Source organism: Bos taurus, chromosome 23 (assembly GCF_002263795.3).
Source record: "Bos taurus isolate L1 Dominette 01449 registration number 42190680 breed Hereford chromosome 23, ARS-UCD2.0, whole genome shotgun sequence".
Lineage (NCBI taxonomy): Eukaryota > Metazoa > Chordata > Mammalia > Artiodactyla > Bovidae > Bos > Bos taurus.
The window spans coordinates 45522556-45542227 of NC_037350.1; the positions used below are offsets into that span (position 1 = coordinate 45522556).

Below are 19672 nucleotides of genomic sequence, written 5' to 3' on the forward strand. Positions count from 1 at the left end.
AGGGGAGGAAGATGAACACACAGGCTTAGGTGGCAGGTAGAGAAGGTGGTCCTACCAAACCCTAGCATGGTGGTGTGAGCTGAACTGATCTGCATCTCATTTTGATGGCACAAAGGTGTCAAGGAAACCCTTCCTGGATGCTAAAGGAGCTAAGCAAATATTTGCAAAAGACAGTCCACACAAATCCCCATAGGCAAATGTCAAAACCTGCACAGGAAGGAGGCAACCTTCTGGTAGCAGAAATGTAGCCACTGGTACCATAAAGAGCCTGAAACTGGGCGGGGCTCAGAGAATGAAAAAAAAAAAAATTCAGTATTCCAAATAAGTCATAGCCAGTTAACGAAATTAAAAGACACTTGCTTGCTCCTTGCAAGGAAAGCTATGACAAACCTAGACAGTGTACTAAAAATCAGAGACATCACTTTGCCAACAAATATCTGTATAGTCAAAGCTGTGGTTTTTCCCATAGTCACGTATGTATGGATGTCAGAACTGGACCATAAAGAAGGCTAAGGACCAAAGAATCGATGCTTTCAAATTGTGGTGTTGGAGAAGACTCTTGAGAGTCCTTTGGGTTGCAAGGAGATCAAACCACTTGATCCTAAAGGAAATCAACCCTAAATATTCATTGGAAGGACTGATGTTGATGCTGAAATTTCAGTACTTTGGCCACCTGATGCAAAGAGTTGACTCATTAGAAAAGATCCTGATGCTGGGAAAGATTGAGGGCAGGAGGAGAAGGGGATGACAGAGAATGAGATGGTTGGATGGCATCACTGACTCTGCACATGAGTTTGAGCAAACTCCTGTAGACGGTGAAGGACAGGGAAGCCTGGTGTGCTGCAGTCCATGGGGTCACAAAGGGTCAGACATGACTGAATTACTGAACAACAAGAAGTTAACATTTTAGGATAAAACTTACTACTGAATTTACCTGTGGAAACTAATTGCTTAACCTTGGAAGAACTGACTCATTGTTTTACTGAAACATTTGTTTCCAAAAGCCAACCTAAGTGTGCCTGTGACTTGAGGTTAAGGGTAGTTTAGGTCAAAAGTTTGCAACCTTCTGTTCGACCTCTCAAGGTTGCAGGTTCCCCACCCCAAGAAGTCCGTTAGCTCCAGGTGGAATTTAATCATTTGCATTTCTAATAGGTCTTGAGACCAAAGTTTGAGACCCAAAGGATCAGATGCCAAATTCTATGATTATTTTTACTCAGTGACCTGAATTGATCTATTTTTTTAAAGATTAAGCAATATATCATAAATAAAACAAAAAATCACTATTTCAGGATCATCAATACTGTATAGTTTGGAAATATTGAATAAAAACGAATGCTAAGGATTCCAACCAGTCCATTCTAATGGAGATTGATCAGTCCTGGGTGTTCTTTGGAAGGAATGATGCTAAAGCTGAAACTCCAGTTCTTTGGCCACCTCATGCGAAGAGTTGACTCATTGGAAAAGACTCTGATGCTGGGAGGGATTGGGGGCAGGAGGAGAAGGGGACGACAGAGGATGAGATGGCTGGATGGCATCACTGACTCGATGGATGTGAGTTTGAGTGAACTCTGGGAGTTGGTGATGGACAGGGAGGCCTGGTGTGCTGCGATTCATGGGGTCACAAAGAGTCGGACACGACTGAGCGACTGAACTGAACTGAAGGATTCCTTGGCAGTCTAGTGGTTAGGACTCTGAGCTGTCACTGCTGAAGACCTGAGTTGGTTCCTTGATCTAGGAACTCAGATTCCACAAGCCTTAAGGTGTGGCTAAAAATAATACCCACAAAAGAGCAAAAAAACCTCCAAAATCGTGAATTCAAATGGTCCATAGCCTGATTCCTTGAATAAAATTTACTATGGTAAATTCACTATGGTAACTGGTACTTTTAGGAAGAATGAAAGAAAATGGATAGACAGAATGGTGCTAGGTGGTGTTATTTAAATAAGAGAAACCCTAGTTGCAGGTCATCCTGCCCCAAATTCATTCTGTAATTTACTGTACACAGTGCGGACACCTGTCCTAATCCCAGTCTTTCACAAAGTATAGACTTGGGTTATTTACCAACAAACAATGATGTTTTGAGTATCCAGTTTGCCATCAACTGAAATGGAGGAGGGTATAGGAGAAGGAGACACACATTTTTTTTTTTTTATTTTTTTCACATGTTTTTAAAAATGAAAAAAAGTCAGAAAATACCACATACTGGTGCAGATGGAGAGCAACCAAAACACCTGTGCGCTCCAGGAGGAAGCCTGAACTCGGACCACTCCAGGACATTGGCGATTTCTACTCAGGCTGAGCTCAGACCTCTGGCACCCAGCAGTTCCATCCCCAGGTATTTGTGTGTGTGTTTAAAGGACACACGACTCAGCAGTAAAGAATCTGCCTGCCAGTGCAGGAGAGGCTAGAGACGTGGGTTCAATCTGCGGGTTGGGAAGATATCCTGGAGAGGGAAATGACAACCCACTTCAGTATTCTTGCCTGGGAAATCCCATGGACAGAGGAGCCTGGTGGGCTACAGTCCATGGGGTCGCAAAAGAGTTGGACAAGACTTGGCGACTAAACAACAATGAAAATTTCGCCTAGCTCAACATTCACTGCAGCCACATTCCTAGTAGACCCAAATGCCCACCAACAGTTGTTACATGGCAGGGTTTCTCCACCATGGCAGTACTGGCATTTGGGGCTGAATAGGCCTTGTTGGGGGGGTGGGTGCTGTCCAGTGGATATTTACCAACATCCTCGGTCTCCACCCACCAGATGCGCGTATTACCCCTTGTGCCTCCTCCAGGTTTTGACAACCAATGTCTCCAGATACAGCTAAATGTTCCAGGGGGGCAAAATCACCCTCCACCCTCCCACCCCAACTTCACACAGCAACGAGAATGAATCATAACTGTCTGCAACCACCAAAAAGGGAATCTCACAAACAGACCATTGAGCAAGAGAAAAAAAAAAAAAAAAAGGCAGACAGGAAAAGTACATGCTGTACATTTCCATTTCTATAAAAGTCAAAAACAGGTAAAAGTGTCTGTGCTGCCAGACATCATGGTAGTGACCGGAATGCTGGTTATGTTCTGTGTCCTTCCACCGACTGCGTGGCTGCGGCTGCGTCCACTTTGTGCAACGGGATCAAGCTGAGCCCTAGTGATAGGTGCGCTTCTCTTTGTTATATAGTGTCTCACCAGAAGTGAGTGAATGAATGAAAGTATAACACGAGTCAAAGTCCTCCTCCCAGAAATACTCTTTCAGCGAAGTCTCCCAGGTGACCGGGGAATCAGCTGTCTCTGAAGCAGCTCGTATTTATGGTTATCACTCCTGGTCAAACTCTCTGCAAGACCACATTCCATCCCTTCTTCCCTAAGCAGACCGAGGCTGTTTCCACTCTGGCTCCTGACACCAGCCGCCCTCAGTCATGACCCAAAGATCTCACCTTCCTACCAGTGAGCAATGTCCAGCAGGAAAGGAGCCAAGAGGAAATAGAACAGGAGGTCACAATTGAATTCAAAACCCCCCTGTTGCTCATCCACACAAAACCGAGTGTCAGCCTTTAAGGCACTTGTAATCTGGAGAAGGAAATGGCAACCCACTCCAGTGTTCTTGCCTGGAGAATCCCAGGGATGGGGGAGACTTGTGGGCTGCCATCTATGGGGTCACACAGAGTTGGACATGACTGAAGCGACGCAGCAGCAGCAGCAATCTAGATTAGGGGCTTACAAAGGGCTCAGTGGTAAAGAATCTGCCTGCTGATGCAGGAGACCCATGTTTGATCCCTGGGTGAGGAAGATCCCCTGGAGAAGAAAACGGCAACCCGCTCCAGTATTCTTGCCTGGAGAATCCCATGGACAGAGGAGTCTGGCGGGCTACAATCCACGGAGCTGTAAAATACTCGGACGCTACTGGGGGACTAAACAAGAAGAGTCTCGATTAGACAAGGATGAGGGGACACCTGGGCTGACAAGCAGAATGGACGTTACGACAGGGTACCAGGGGTGTGAATGACACAGCTAGGGCATCAGGGGGCTGTCACGCCCTCTTGCCCAGTGAGGAAACTCCAAGTCCCAACTCAGAAGGTCACTGGTCTCCCAGTGACCTCCCAGCCCAGGGCCACTGTGCTAGAAGTGGCTGACCCTGGACTCAAATGTGAGCAGCTTTGCTCAGGACTTTGTGCCGTTGGTCGGTGTCCCATGCCATGCCGTTCAGGCAGGCCCAGGGACGGCTAGGAGTCAGCACCCAGGAGTGCTTCATAGAAAACCAGGAGAGATAGGGAGAGCCGTGTTCACTTTTACTAAGACATGTGGCTTTCTCCAACATTCCTTTTCTTTCTCCAGCATTCAATACATCAGTATGTGCTGGGAAGCACTGGGTCTGAAGCACTGTAAATCTTTTCCTTCAAGCTTCCTTATTGCTCAGAAAACCATCTGGACAATCTTTTGCTTTCCTGTAGAACTGACTTCCAAATTCAGCCTCTCTAGCTCCCCCTTCAGGTGGTCACATTTCTGCAGGTATTAACCTGATCCAGAGGAGTAATTGGTCCTGGGCCAAACCGGGTTTCCAAGGCCTCACCCTTGAACTAATAATTAACCAGGCACCTAAAGGTACTCTCCAGGGACCAAGCCCTTGTGAACCATCTCCAACTCTTCTCTTTTTGCAGAGAACAAGTCACCAATTTTAGTGTAGATTATCATTTAATACTCATAGTAACTCTGTGAAGTAGGCACAATTATTATCCCCATTTCACAGATGAGCAAATGAGACTTAGAAATGTCCAACACATATCCAAGGTCATGAAGTTGGGTGGCATTAGAGCTGATCTCTGAATTTATATATATATATATATTGAGCTGCCTTCCAATACATATATGTCTATAAAGGCATCACAGTTCATTCCAAGCTCCTTCGCTCTTCCCAGAGGCCAAGGCCACCGCTGGTGGAGGTGGGACCAGCATGTCTTGGAGCCAGGACTTCAGCTAAGCATCATGGGAAAGACCACTTACATAGAGTGGGGGGGAAAGACGAGTGAATGTGCTGGGGTTAATGGGGGCCTGGTTCCTCACTCCTGGGGAAGGAAATGGAGAATAAAGAAGCCTTTGTTGTTGGATTGGAATTGGAGGCCATGTGAATTTGTGTTTGTTTTTCTGGCCTTGCTGTGAGGCTTGTGGGATCTTCCCCGACCAGAGATCAAACCCGGGTCACGGCAGTGAAAGCATTGAGTCCTAACAATTGAACCACTAGGGAATTCCCTATGGTTTTTAATAAGCGGGCAGAGATAGGTACATAGATAGATATAAATAGATAGGTACATAGGTACCTATGTGGTACATAGATACCTATGTGGAAAATTCTTCAAGGGATGGGAATACCAGACCACCTGACCTGCCTCTTGAGAAATCTGTATGCAGTTCAGGAAGCAACAGTTAGGACTGGACATGGAACAACAGACTGGTTCCAAACAGGAAAAGGAGTACATAAAGGCTGTATATTGTCACCCTGCTTATTTAACTTATATGCAGAGTACATAATGTGAAATGCTGGACTGGATGAAGTACAAGCTGGAATCAAGATTGCTGGGAGAAATATCAAAAACCTCAGATATGCAGATGACACCACCCTTATGGCAGAAAGTGAAGAAGAACTAAAGAGGCTCTTGATGAAAGTGAAAGAGGAGAGTGAAAAAGTTGGCTTAAAGCTCAGCATTCAGAAAGCTAAGATCATGGCATCTGGTTCCATCACTTCATGGCAAATAGATGGGGAAATGGTGGAAACAGTGACAGACTTTTTTTTTTGTCCCAAATCACTGCAGATGGTGACTGCTGCCATGAAATTAAAGGATCCTTGCTCCTTGGAAGAAAAGTTATGATCAACCTAGGCAGCATATCGAAAAACCGAGACATTACTTTGCTAACAAAGGTCCGTCTAGTCAAGGCTATGGTTTTTCCAGTGGTCACGTATGGATGTGAGAGCTGGACTATGAAGAAAGCTGAGTGCCGAAGAATTGATGCTTTTGAACTGTGGTGTTGGAGAAGACTCTTGAGAGTCCCTTGGACTGCAAGGAGATCCAACCAGTCCATCCTAAAGGAAATCACTCCTGAATATTCATTGGAAGAACTGATGCTGAAGTTGAAGCTCCAATACTTTGGCCACCTGATGCAAAGAATTGACTCATTTGAAAAGACCCTGATGCTGGAAAAGATTGAAAGCGGGAGGAGAAGGGGACGACAGAGGATGAGATGGTTGGATGGCATCACCGAGTCAACGGACATGAGTCTGAGCAAGCTCCAGGAGATGGTGAAGGACAGAGAAGCCTGGCGTGCTGCAGTCCATGGGGTCGAAAAGAGCTGGACACGACTGAGCAACTGAGCAACAACAACAAAAGAGATGTGACCGCTAAGTGTAGCTCAAGATCCTTACTCAGATTTTAAGTTTAGGAAGGACATTATTAGTACAACTGGCGATACGGGAGTAGGGTCTGTGGGTTAAAGAGTAACACGGCAGCACTTGCTGGTTATACTATGACAGGAAACTCTGCAGAAGAGTGCCTTGGTTGTTAGTGATTATCGCACTTTGAAATGGTGAGAGATGATTTGCAAACGGCTGAAGAGAAGTATAAAGGAGAGAGCGCGGAAGCAAAGAAGAAGCAGGTATGGTAGAACGTCATGGGTTGTGGAGTGTAAGTGAAGGGTATAGGGGAGCTCTTTATACTATTCTTATAAGTCTATAAGTATTTTAAGTATAGTAATTTTGGAATTCGTTTAAGAGGTTGAAAACTCATTAAGATCTTCAAACATTTTCTAGACATTCAAGGAGTAGTATTTTCTTTTCTTTCTTTTTAAGGGGAACAGGGGTTTTCTTTAACCACTCTTTACTTATTTAATCTTTCTTTACTTTTTGGTTGCAACAGGCAATCTTTAGTTGCAGCGTGCGGAATCTTAGTTCCTGGACCAGGGATCAAACCCATGCCCTCTGCAGTGGTAGCGCAGAGCCCTAATCACCAAACCACCAGGTAAGACTCCTGAAAATTGCAAAGAATAATATCGACCTCCCTCAGAGGATTTCTGAGAGGTTTAAATGACTTAGTCAAATGAAACATTAACATTAAATCTTTGTACTCTCTCCTGGAGATAACATTTGTTCTACAGAATTTCTTCTTTAGCCACATTTGTATTTCCTGCACCAACAAAGCGGTGCCAGGGATTTCCCTGGCAGTCCAGTAGTTAGGATTCTGCTCTCTCGTGGCCAAGGGCGGGGGTTCAATCCCTGGTCAGGCAATTAACGTCTCACAAGCTGCTTGGTGTTGCCAAAAACAACACAAAAAAACAAACAAAATTCAAGAAAACAAACAAACAAAAACTTCCAAAACAGTGCCAACGTTGGAGCCACCAAGGCTGCGGAAACAGCCCCTGTCTATAAAATTAACACAGGACGACAATTCTACCTAGAGATTATTATGACCAAAGTCAGCTCTTCCCCACCCTTTCTGACCAAACAGAAACCTTGCTCCTCTGAGATTTTGAAATCTGGTTTTTAATGTGGGGTGTTAGATCAAGGAAGTAATTTTCAACAGTTTCCATGCCAGGGCATTTCCTGAAAGCAGTCGTTTGTCTGGCACCTGTTAAAAAATAACAATAACTGAACAAAGTTCTCTCCTCCACAGGTGAATAGACAAGACTCCCCAACTGCCAAGGGCCTTGTGTGCGGAATACACTACCAGGATCAGCAGGTAGCCTCTCAGCAGCTGCGCCCAGCAGGTCAGCCTGCGCGGACACGGCTGGGAAGCTTAGCAGTGTCTACACGGTATGACAAGGAAAGAGGCTGCCATGACAGGAAGCAGTCTGGACACAAACCAAAAGCCTTCCATTGCTGTCTAGTCACTAAGTCACGTCCAACTCTGCAACCCCGTGGACTGTAGCCCGCCAGGCTCCTCTGTCCATGGGACTCCCAGGCAAGAATACTGGAGTGGGTTGCCATTTCCTTCTCCAGGGGATGTTTTCAGACCAGGGATCAAGCCCATATCTCCTGCATGGCAGGAGGATTCTTCACTGCTAAGCCACCAGGGAAGCCTAAAAACCCTCCATACACTTTGGGGAAAAATGGAGCCATTTCCGGCTACACTGGCACCCGGGGACCCTCCAGAACAACTCTGGGTTTCTATTCTGAGGCTCTATGTCTTGTCAATAGAGACCTATCATTACAATTAATTTTATTCTCAATCCTGCCTTGTCCATAATTTCATTTCCCCTCCTATCTTAACCTTCTCTTTTATGGCTTTGAAGCTAGAAAGCCACCCCACACCTGGCTTTTGCCTGATTCACAGGATTGAAGCCTTGTGGCTTGTTAGGGCTCAAGACTGTAAAGGCTCCTCTGTCCATGAAATTCTCCAGGCCAGAATACTGGAGTGGGTTGCCATTCCCTTCTCCAGGGGATCTTTCCAACCCAAGAATCAAACCCTGGTCTCCTGCATTGCAGGCAGATTCTTTGCCAGCTGAGCCACCAGGGAAGCTCTGTAAAGTCACAAACAGCTGCACACAGCTCAGTATTTGCACGGAAAATTCTACCCGGGTGGCTGGTTTACCTTCCATAAAAATTGTTATAATTTTTCACCATGGCTAGAAGGAGCTTAGTTAGGATTGCAAAGATTATAGGAATTTGAAGTTCACTTCATTCCTAATAAGGATAAAACTAGAGAGACACATTTATGAATCCTTGGAGGTAAAAACAAATGCTTGCGAAACTCTGTCAGACTCTGCCCCGAATTTGTCAAGCTCAGTAACACAAGAAATAGTGTTGGGAGCAGCAAAGTGGTGTGGACTTAAACAACCCCCTCCTGTGTTTCTAGGTGGTCAAATATAGCCAGCACAGAACAGCGCACACACACTAACGGAGACCGGGGCCAAGGGGCAAATCTTGTGAAATGGAAGAAACGAAAAGTAAAAGTTACACAAACACTAACTCGGGCTTCAGCAGCAGTCCTGTATCTCACAGTTCAAGAGCTGGAAGGGAAAGGTCATAGACTAGAGAGAGCAAATATGGGTTGGCTAGACAGGAAGGGATTGTAGCCAAGAGGAGGAAGAATTGTGGTTTGCATAAAACAACAGAAAAGGGCTCAAATCTTAATATAGTATCTCAATTAAAAGGGTCACTTTATTTTTTAAATGAACCTTAACTAATTGCTTAATCAAAGGGTTCAGAAAGAAGAAACCGGAATTGACATTTTGGCCAGGCATTTTAGCAAGGTATCCTTAATTCAACATTGGACAGTTTCATCTTTTAATCCACCCAGTCTTCAAAACAAATTCAAGTGTCTTTGGCAGTTATGAGTTGGATGTCCTTGAGAAAGTTGCAGAAACTCTCCGAACCTGTTTCCTCATCTATAAAATAGAGCTTGAAATGCCAAGATTCAAAGAAGTAATGTCCAAGAGGCACTTAGTCCTCTTCCAAGAAGGCAGACCAAATGCCAACAAGCACTCGAGAAGATTTTCAACATCATGGCTCCTTGTTCAGTCGGTAAGTTGTGTTTGATTCTTTGCAGCCCCGTGGGCTGCAGCGCTGCAGCGCTGTCTTTCACAATCTCCCGGAGTCTGTTCAAACTCATGTCCATTAAGTAGGTGATGCTATCTAACCATCTCATCCTCTGCCACCCAATTCTTTTGCCTTTAATCTTTCCCAGCATCAAGGTCATTTCCAATGAGTTGGCTCTTTGCATCAAGTGACCAGAGTATTGAAGCCTCAGCAGCAGTCCTTCCAATCAATATTCAAAAGGCCAACAAGCACATGAAAAGGTGTTCAAGATCATTGCTCATTAGGGAAATGCAAATGAAACCAAAGGAGGTACCACTTCACATCTACTAGAATGGGTAAAATAAAAAGGCAATAATGAGTGTGGGTGAGTATGTGAAGAAATTGGAACCCTCATACCTTGCTGGTGGAAATGCAAAATGGTATACCTGCTTTGGAAACCAGCTTGGCAATTCCTCAAAATGTTAAACATAGAGTTACCACATGGACTAGCAATTTGTAAATTTTTAGGGGCCCACTGTGTGGCATGCAAGATTTAGTTCCCCAACTGGGGACAGAACCTGTGCCCACTTTGGTGGAAGCGCAGAGTCTTAACCAATGGACCTCCAGGGAAGTCCTTGGACCTGTAATTTTACTTATAGAATCTACCCAGGAGAAATGAAAACATGTGCCTGTACAAGACTTGCCTAGGAATGTTCATAGCAGCATTATTCATAATGGCCCCAAAGGCAATGGCACCCCACTCGAGTACTCTTGCCTGGTAAATCCCATGGGCGGAGGAGCCTGGTAGGCTGCAGTCCATGGGGTCGCTAACAGTCGGACATGACTGAGCAACTTCACTTTCACTTTTCACTTTCATGCATTGGAGAAGGAAATGGCAACCCACTCCAGTGTTCTCGCCTGGAGAATCCTGGGGACAGAGGAGCCTGGTGGGCTGCCGTCTATGGGGTCGCACAGAGTCGGACACGACTGAAGCGACTTAGCAGCAGCAGCAGCAGCAACAACTCGAAAGCTTATCGACAGATAAATGAGTAAACACAACGTGATCTACCCCCATAACAGAATAGAAGTCATCTATATAAAGAAGAGAAGTACTGATTCATGCTACAACCTGGATAATCCTCAAAATCATTCCATTAATGGAAGGAGACGGACATGAAAAAGCATATCTGTGGTTTGACTTAAAAATATCCAGCAAAGGCAAATCTATTCAGACAGAAAACAAAGGATTGTAAATGCGCATGAAGTTTCTTCTGCAGGTGATAAAAAAAATTCTAAATTCAGCTGGGGTCATGGTGGTGCACTTGTACATATACTAAAAACCATTTGAATTGTGTACTTGAAACAGGTGAGTTTTACAGTATACAAGTTATTATATTTCTGAATAACACACCTCAATTCTGTGGTGTGTAAATTGTACTTCAATAAAGCTGTAAACTCAGAGGAAGAAGGGCAGTTTGCCCAGCACCTGACACTGAAAATATTCATATGTGAGTTTGCTGGCCTTCTTTTGTAGTGACTAACCTGGGTGGACTGTAAGCTGTTGGTGATTTTGACAGCAGAAGACTACCTGGTTGGCATGAAAGCAATACTTTGGCAGGAAAAACATGGGGCGCAAGAGGATGGTCACACCCCAGGTCTCAGGTGAGTCCCTGGAGAGGGCTGCCATGTGAGGGTCCCTGGTTCCTCACAGAAAGGACTTCAAGAGCCAGCCAGAGTGAAAGAACAAATTTATTGAGGGAAATACACATTCCATAGATAAAGTATGGACCATCTCAGAAGGCAAGAGGCCCCAGGGAACAGAGTTGTTAGTTTTTACGGGCTGGGTAATTTCATAGGCGAAATGCCAGGCTGGATGAATCATAAACTGGAATCAAGATTGCAGGGAGAAATATCAATAAACTTAGGTATGCCGATGACACCACCCTAATGGCAGAAAGCGAGGAGGAACTAAAGAACCTCTTGATGAAGGTGAAAGAGGAGAGTGAAAACGCTGGCTTAAAACTCAACATTTAAAAAACAAAAATCATGGTATCCAGTCCCATCACTTCATGGCAGTTAGATGGAGAAAAAATGGAAACAGTGACAGACTTCATTTTCTTGGGCTCCAAAATCACTGCAGACAGTGACTGTAGCCTGAAATTAAAAGATACTTGCTCTCTGGATGAAAAGCTATGACAAACCTAGACAGCAAATTAAAAACCAGACACCACTTTGCCAACAAATGTCCATACAGTCAAAACTGTGGTTTTTTCCAGTAGTCATGTACAGATGTGAGAGTTGGACCATAAAGAAGGTTGAGTGCTGAAGAATTGATGCCTTTGAACTGTGGTGCTGGAGAAGAGTCTTGAGAGTTTCTTGCACAGCAAAAATACCAAATCAGTCAATCTTAAAGGAAATCAACTCTGAATATTCATTGGAAGGACTGATGCTGAAGTTGAAGCTCCAATACTGTGGCCTGATGAGAAGAGCTGACTCATTGGAAAAGACCCTCATGTTGGGAAAGATTGAAGGCAGGAGGAGAAGGGGATGACAGAGGATGAGATGGTTGGATGGTATCACTGACTCAATGGACATGAGTTTGAGAAAGCTCTGGGAGTTGGTGACAGATAGGGAAGCCTGGTGTGCTGCCATCCAGGGAGTCTCAGAGTTGGACAGGACTTAGCAACTGAAAACACCAACAAATTTGGGGAAGGGGCAGAGATTTCCAGGAACTGGTCACAATAAACTCTGAAAGAGATGGGAATACCAGACCACCTGACCTGCCTCTTGAGAAATCTGTATGCAGGTCAGGAAGCAACAGTTAGAACTGGACATGGAACAACAGACTGGTTCCAAATAGGAAAAGGAGTACATCAAGGCTGTACATTGTCACCCTGTTTATTTAACTTATGTGCGGAGTACATCATGCGAAATGCTGGACTGGATGAAGCAAAGCTGGAATCAAGATTGCTGGGAGAAATATCAATAACCTCAGATATGACACCACCCTTATGGCAGAAAGTGAAGAGGAACTAAAGAGCCTCTTGATGAAAGTGAAAGAGGAGAGTGAAAAAGTTGGCTTAAAGCTCAACATTCAGAAAACGAAGATCATGGCATCCGGTCCCACCACTTCATGGCAAATAGATGGGGAAACAGTGGAAACAGTGTCAGGCTTTATTTTTCTGGGCTCCAAAATCACTGCAGATGGTGATTGCAGCCATGAAATTAAAAGACACTTACTCCTTGGAAGGAAAGTTATGACCAACCTAGACAGCATATTAAAAAGCAGAGACATAACGTCGTCAGCAAAGGTCCGTCTAGTCAAGGCTATGGTTTTTCCAGTAGTCATGTATGGATGTGAGAGTTGGACTATAAAGGAAGCTGAGCGCCAAAGAATTGACGCTTTTGAACTGTGGTGTTGGAGAAGACTCTTGAGAGTCCCTTGGACTGCGAGGATCCAACCAGTCCATCCTAAAGGAGATCAGTCCTGGGTATTCATTGGAAGGACTGATGTTGAAGCTGAAACTACAATACTTTGGCCACCTGATGCGAAGAGCTGGCTCACTGGAAAAGACGCTGATACTGGGAAAGATTGAGGGCAGGAGGAGAAGGGGACGACAGAGGATGAGATGGTTGGATGGCATCACCGACTCAGTGGACATGGGTGTGGGCGCACTCTGGGAGTCGGTGATGGACAGGGAGGCCTGGCGTGCTGCGGTTCATGGGGTCGCAAAGAGTCGGACACGACTGAGCGACTGAGCTGAACTGAACACTTTTATGGTTGACCTTGGAAGTGTCATGGTGCCTGTAGGTGTGTCATTTAGCTAATGTATTACAAGGAAGCTCAAGGTCCAGTGGAAATCAAACCTGCCACCTTCTTGGGCCTAACCACGTTGGGGTTCTAGCCAGTTTATGTTCTGTTCTCAACAGCTCCTTCATTCTTTTAAAGGTTGTGCCCTGCCCCCGTCCTGCCTGTTTTAATGCCACATTTATTTTAGAGTAGCACCATAGGTGAATCACATTCAGTTTGACACTCAGCAGTGTGTGGTGGAGGCTCAAAAAGACAGAAATGTCCCTCTAACCCTCTAGGACTCTTCACTCTGTCTCCACAGATACTGGAACAACAATAAACCCTTAAGAAGATAAGGATACCAGCAGGAGAAAAAGAGGCCAGAGGACAAACTCTACCCGAGGGTGGTGGGTGCTCAGTACACAGAGCTCAGTACAGCTCTCAAAGATAATTAGAATTTCTTCAGGCAAAGAGAGGCCTCAGGGGAAAAGCTGACCGAGAGGAAAGAGGTCGGCTTGGGGCTTAGCAAGTCTACAAGGAATTCAAGTGGTAGCAAAGTAAAGCACCTACCTACATTTTCTGGATAGTTTTAATCAGAGCCTCTCAGGGTTGGTACAACTGGCAAATTCCCCTAACGGTTGATTTCGATTTTCTAAGACTTGAACTAAAACAGCTTCCATCACTGCCATGACGCACAGGCTGATGCGAGGTGAGCTCGGTCTCAGGTAACTGCTGACTCCCACAGACCCACTGCACTCAAGTTTGCTGGTGGATTTGGCCTAGGTGCTAAGGATGTCTGCCCTTTGGAAAAGGGGGTGGAGCCAGAGGCAGGATGTAAAAGCTGAATTAGACTGAAAATAGCAGACTGAACTTTCTGCCAAACGGAAGGAGAATTTCCATCACTTGGAGAAAAGATGACATTGAAGAGAAGGGGAAGACTACACTATCGTCTCCCACTCAGTGGCTCCTCACTCAACATTCTGCTGGAGCCCAACAGGAGGAAGTTAGGCCAGAAGTCCAAGGGCTGGTGTCAGTCATCCAGTTCAGTCCTGCACCTTTTGGGGTGCAGGAGGTGAGGGTGGGGCAGGGAGGTGGGGTTGAGGGGGGACCAGTGAGATGCTGTGGGGGTCACCCTAGGACAGCAGTCAAGTGGGTGGGTGGGGGTGGCGGCTTCTGTGGGAGGGCCGGGGAGCAGAGAAACTTTCCTGAGGAAGTAAGTGACCTTTCAACACGAACTGAGGCTATTTCAACTAGATCGGGCGAACATTCCAGAATGAGCGACAAAAGAGCATTTCAGAACGAAGGGGCAGTGTGAGCAAGGGCCTGGAGACTGTCTGTCTTCCGACCGAGCTAGGATGACAGAAACTTGGCAGCGTCAGACGCCCTGGACTCGGCTCGGAATGCCACTTCCTAATAAGAGGAAAGAGAAAGCAGCCACTTCAGACCCCACTCATGTGACCCTGCTAATAAAAGCAACAGCTGAGTGGTGACCTCTGTGGGCTGCATGTCCGATTTCTAGTAAAAAAAAAATCCCTGTGCCTTCAAAAACACTTTTTTTTTTGGTCACACACAGAAGTTTTAGAATTTTAACACTAAAACTTCAAAAAGCAGCATCTAAGAAGTTCTTTTTTGTTCTCCCTCTCTTGGAAGAGTTAATAAGCTCCTACAACATCCCAGGTACAATTTGTGTGTAATCTAATCCTTCCTACAGTCTGACAAGGTGATGTTTTGATGACAAATCAGAGAAATTAGACATTTTGCCCCAAATGACACAGATTGTAGGTGGCAAAGCCAGGACTGTCTGCTTTTAAATCCCGCCAACAAATTGGGAGCCACCACTGACTCTACAGGCTTCCCAGGGAGCTCAGTTGGTAAAGAATCTGCCTGCAATGCAGGAGACCCCAGTTGGGTTCCTGAGTAGGGAAGATCCCCTGGAGAAGGGATAGGCTACCCACTCCAGTATTCTTGGGCTTCTTTTGTGGCTCAGCTGGTAAAGAATCTGCCTGCAATGTGCGAGACCTGGGTTCAAAGAAATCCACCTGCAATGTGGGAGACCTGAGTTCAATCCCTGGATTAGGAAGATCCCCTGGAGAAGGGAAAGGCTACCCACTCCAGTATAGCATAGTTAATTATATTAAGTATGACATACGCTGCAATCCTTATTTATCTTGTAACTGGAAGTTTGTACCTTTTGACTGTCTTCATCCAATATCCCCTCCCTCTGGTAACCATAAATTTGATCTCTTTTCCTTTGAGTTTGTTTTTGATGGATTCTTGACCTGTGCTAGTCCCTGTCACACAACACAGTGATTTGCTATTAATATGTCTATACATTTCGGAATAATCTCCACAATGGGCTATTGCCATCTGTCACCACCCGAAGACCTTACAATATTAATGGCTTTGTTCCCCACCCTGTAGCTCTGTACCTTTCCTACCTGTGACTCATTTGTCTTGCAACTGGAAGTTGGTACCTCTTTTTTCTCTTTTAAAATATTTATTTATATTTTTAGGCTATGCCGGGTCTTAGTATCGCCATGCAAACTCTTCCTTGTGGCACATGGGATCTAGTCCCCTGGCCAGGGATCTAACCTGGGCCCCTAGCATTGAGAGCGTGGAATCCTAGCCACTGGACCACATGGGAAGTCCCAGTTTGTACTTTTCAGTATCCTTCACCTATTTCTCCCTCCAACCCCCTTGCCTCTGCCAACCATTTGTTTGTTCTTTGTATCGACGACTCCATTTCTGGTTTTGTGTTTTGTTTTCTAGATTCCACATATAAGTGAAATCCTCTGGTATTTTTCTCTCTGCCTGACTCTCTTCATTCAGCGTGGTGCTCTCTAGGTTTACCCATGTTATTACAAATGACAAGATTTCATTCTTCTTTATTGCTGAGTGTGCGTGTGTGTAAACCACATCTTTTTTATCCATTCATCTACTGATGGGCACTTAGCTTGGTTCCATATCTTGGCTTTAATAAATAATGCAGGAATAAAGATGGGGTATATATTAATGCATGTTTTTGAGTTAGTGTTTTTGTTTTCTTTGGATAAATACCCAGTGGTGGGATTGCTGGATTGTATGGTAGTTCTATTTTTTTTTTTTTTTTTTTTTGAGGAAAGATGGTATTTCCTTGAAAAATAACTCGCATGTATCCCAACTTGCTGATTTCTTTTCCTATGACAAAAGTCTATATTTTAACAGATATGAAAAAAGAGGTTGTTCAAGCTATTAATAAAACTTATCCCCCAACCGTCCTTCCCCAGCAAGTCTGCCCATACACCCAGTGATCCTGGAAGCTTTGTAAGCATAATGTGTTTGAGAAGCATAAATTCCCTCTGGAGATAGCAAGATCCCAGCCAAATCCCTGGGGGGGGCCGCGAAGCTGTGAGTTCCCAGAAGCAGCTTTATTTAGACTGATTCTTCCTGCTTCTCTCAAGGTTTCAGCACTTGGCACCTCAGCACAGCATCTGTACATATAAAGAGACTAAAGCAACTAGCCAGCCTCCAATAAAGATGGAGTCAGGCCAGTGTGGACTTTACAGCAGAAACTCAACAAGCCTCCCATTTCAAGGGCACAGGGCCACATACACGGCAGAAAATACCAGCAGGGCGGGTCCGTCGGCTGGTTCTCCAAGGGAAAAATGAAAAGCGAATAAAATCTGTCTTCCAAGCCCACAATTTCCAATTTTCTTCTTTTCTCTATACCTTCCCCTTTTGATTTCTTCTTGTTCTTTTTTCCTCCCATCTCCAATGAAACCTGCTCTCAGCTTTTTCTTTTTCTATGAGATTTTTTTCAGAATGAGAAAAGACTCTTTTCATTCATTAATATTAATTTGAAATAAGCTCCCACTGAATCAAATGAGAAATATTCCTTTGTTGCAAGTGAGGCCGAAACCGTTGGTCAGTTTCAAAATCTTTAAATCCCAAGAGCATGTGATGAATAAAACTAACCCACCAAAAGTTCCTGCTCAGGGCAGAACCATGCCGACGGGAGGAGCACATGATCTATAACTTGGAAGCAAACAGGAGGTGGTGAACTGGCACCTCTGGCCCATAAAAGGATCTCTGTCCTAACTGGAAATCAGCCATGGCTGAGGCCAACAGGGAACTGAAAGGCTGCCACCTTGGTGTGACCTGGGTTAAGGAATGGAAGGCGCAGGACAGAGTTGGGAGAGAAGTGGGGTAAAGACGGAGGAAGGTCAGGAACGCTCATTTCACAACAGCTGGTGACGTCCATTGGACAGCATCGTTTAAGGCACCTGTGAACACTCTTTCTGGAGCACATCTGTCCTTGTGGGCCCCTTCGCCTGAGCGGGCTGTGCAGGAACCCTCACTTCTGAGAGGTTTCCGGAGGACCGGCTGCTGCTGAATGGCCTTACTGCATATTAGGACCACGGCTTGCCTTGTGTTTGAAACCATGTGACCCTGCCCTGCTGGCCCCACCTGACCTGAATGGTTGGGGGCCTCAGTGAAAGGCAGCGCCTCTACAGAGGGGTTCCTGCTGCCCAGGAAGTGGCCGGGATGCGAACAGGGATGCTCACTATGCGGTGACTTCAGGACCCACACAGCGAGACTCTCTGAGAACAAACATCTGAAGGAGACAGAGAGGAATTGCCATCAACAGAGCGGCCCAGAATCTGGCTGGAGACACAAGGGGAAGGTGCTGAAAGTAGAACCTGCCGGGCTCACAAGCAAGAAGAAGCCCTGAAGCAGAGGTAAGACTCTTAGGTAAGGACAGAGAACCAGAGATGAAGATGCTGACGCTTCTCCGAGTCACTAGGACGGCCCCGCTGCTGTCTGACTGTTCTTCCCTGAGCGGGGAGGACACCCGGCTGCCTGCTCTGTGCATCCCAGGAGCCACCAGCCATGGGCGCCTTTGGTATTTGAGTTATATTGGGTTCAATAAAATACATGATTCAAAGTCACTTGACCTACTCATTTTTGTTTCTATAATGCAGCCGCGAAAGATGGAAAGTTACGTATGTGGCTCACACTGTCCTTCTCTCAGATGGTGTGCTACATCCCCCGGAGAAGGCAATGGCACCCCACACCAGTACTCTTGCCTGGAAAATCCCATAGACTGAGGAGCCTGGTGGGCTGCAGTCCATGGGGTCGCTAAATCGGACACGACTGAGCGACTTCACTTTCATTTTTCACTTTCATGCATTGGAGAAGGAAATGGCAACCCACTCCAGTGTTCTTGCCTGGAGAATCCCAGAGATGGAGGAGCCTGGTGGGCTGCCGTCTATGGGGTCACACAGAGTCGGACACGACTGAAGCGACTTAGCAGCAGCTACATCCCCACAAGGCCATTTCATCCAGGAGATCTTTTTTTCTGTCCTATTGCTTCTTCTTCTAATTTTTTTAACTTTTTGGCCACACCACTTGGCATGTGGGATCTTAGTTCCCCAACCAGGGATTGAGCCTGTGCCCACCCCCGCCATGGAAGCTCAAATTCTTAACCACGAGACCACAAGGGAAGTCCCTGTCCTATTGAGAATCCTAACACACCCACCATCACTGCAGTTAATTAGAACAATCTTAAAATGTCCAAAACAAACAGCCAACAAACTCATAATCAGCAAAGAAGGACCCTTGAAACAGAAATGACCCAGATGTTCACATAGCAGGAGGAACCATTAAACAGACACTTAAGTTTCTAGTTCCCTCACCTCCTCACGACCAAGCCCTACTCTCAGGCCTGCCTCAGGTCTTGTAAGAGTTGGCTGGCCCAGTGAAGGCCTCTAACAAGAATCCTCTGGACACGTAACACAGAAGCAATTCTAAAGGCTCCTTCCTTGAAACGTTTTGAAAGGCATGGAGCTGTCCATTTGTTTTCCATTGTCTCGCTGACCTGTAACTGCTGGTCTTTACCAGAGATGTAACAATCTAGTTCCAATAGATAAATCATGCTGAGGACACAGCATTTCTGTTCAATAAATTGATTAGAATCATTAGTTAGACTCATGGGCTCCAGAGTGATAGAGACTCACAGGTCATCTGTCCAACACTTGATAAATGAGTTTCCTTGACACCATTTCTCCAGCCTCGGCTTCCAAACATCCCTTGGGTTTGTTCACTATTCTAATCCCAGATCCATGGAAACGGTCTACATGGTATTTGGTCCAAGCAACACATAAGAGAGAAGTGGGGCTTTTCCTCCCCTTATTCTGGGTACTACAGCTCCATGTGGACAGCTGAATGGTCCTGACTCCTCCAGTTCAGTTTCTTATTAAAATTTTATTATTTTGGGCCACATCATGACTTAGTTGGGTCTTAGTTGTGGCTCACAGGCTTAGTTGCCCCAAGGCATGTGGGATCTTAGTTCTCCAACCAGGAATTGAACCAGATCTGCATTGGGAGGTGGATTCTTAACCACTG

General features: G+C 45.5%; 1 protein-coding gene and 1 long non-coding RNA gene across 2 annotated transcripts in view; one reads left to right on the plus strand and one right to left on the minus strand.

Moving 5' to 3' along the window:
* GCNT2 (glucosaminyl (N-acetyl) transferase 2, I-branching enzyme (I blood group)) overlaps nt 1-19672 on the minus strand; it is a 95321-nt gene that overhangs the window by 72662 nt on the left and 2987 nt on the right. The window lies entirely within an intron of this gene.
* On the plus strand, nt 6222-8340 carry LOC132343658 (uncharacterized). The gene is made up of 3 exons (XR_009492595.1): nt 6222-6641; nt 6902-7003; nt 7655-8340. It is a non-coding gene; the product is annotated as an uncharacterized lncRNA (long non-coding RNA).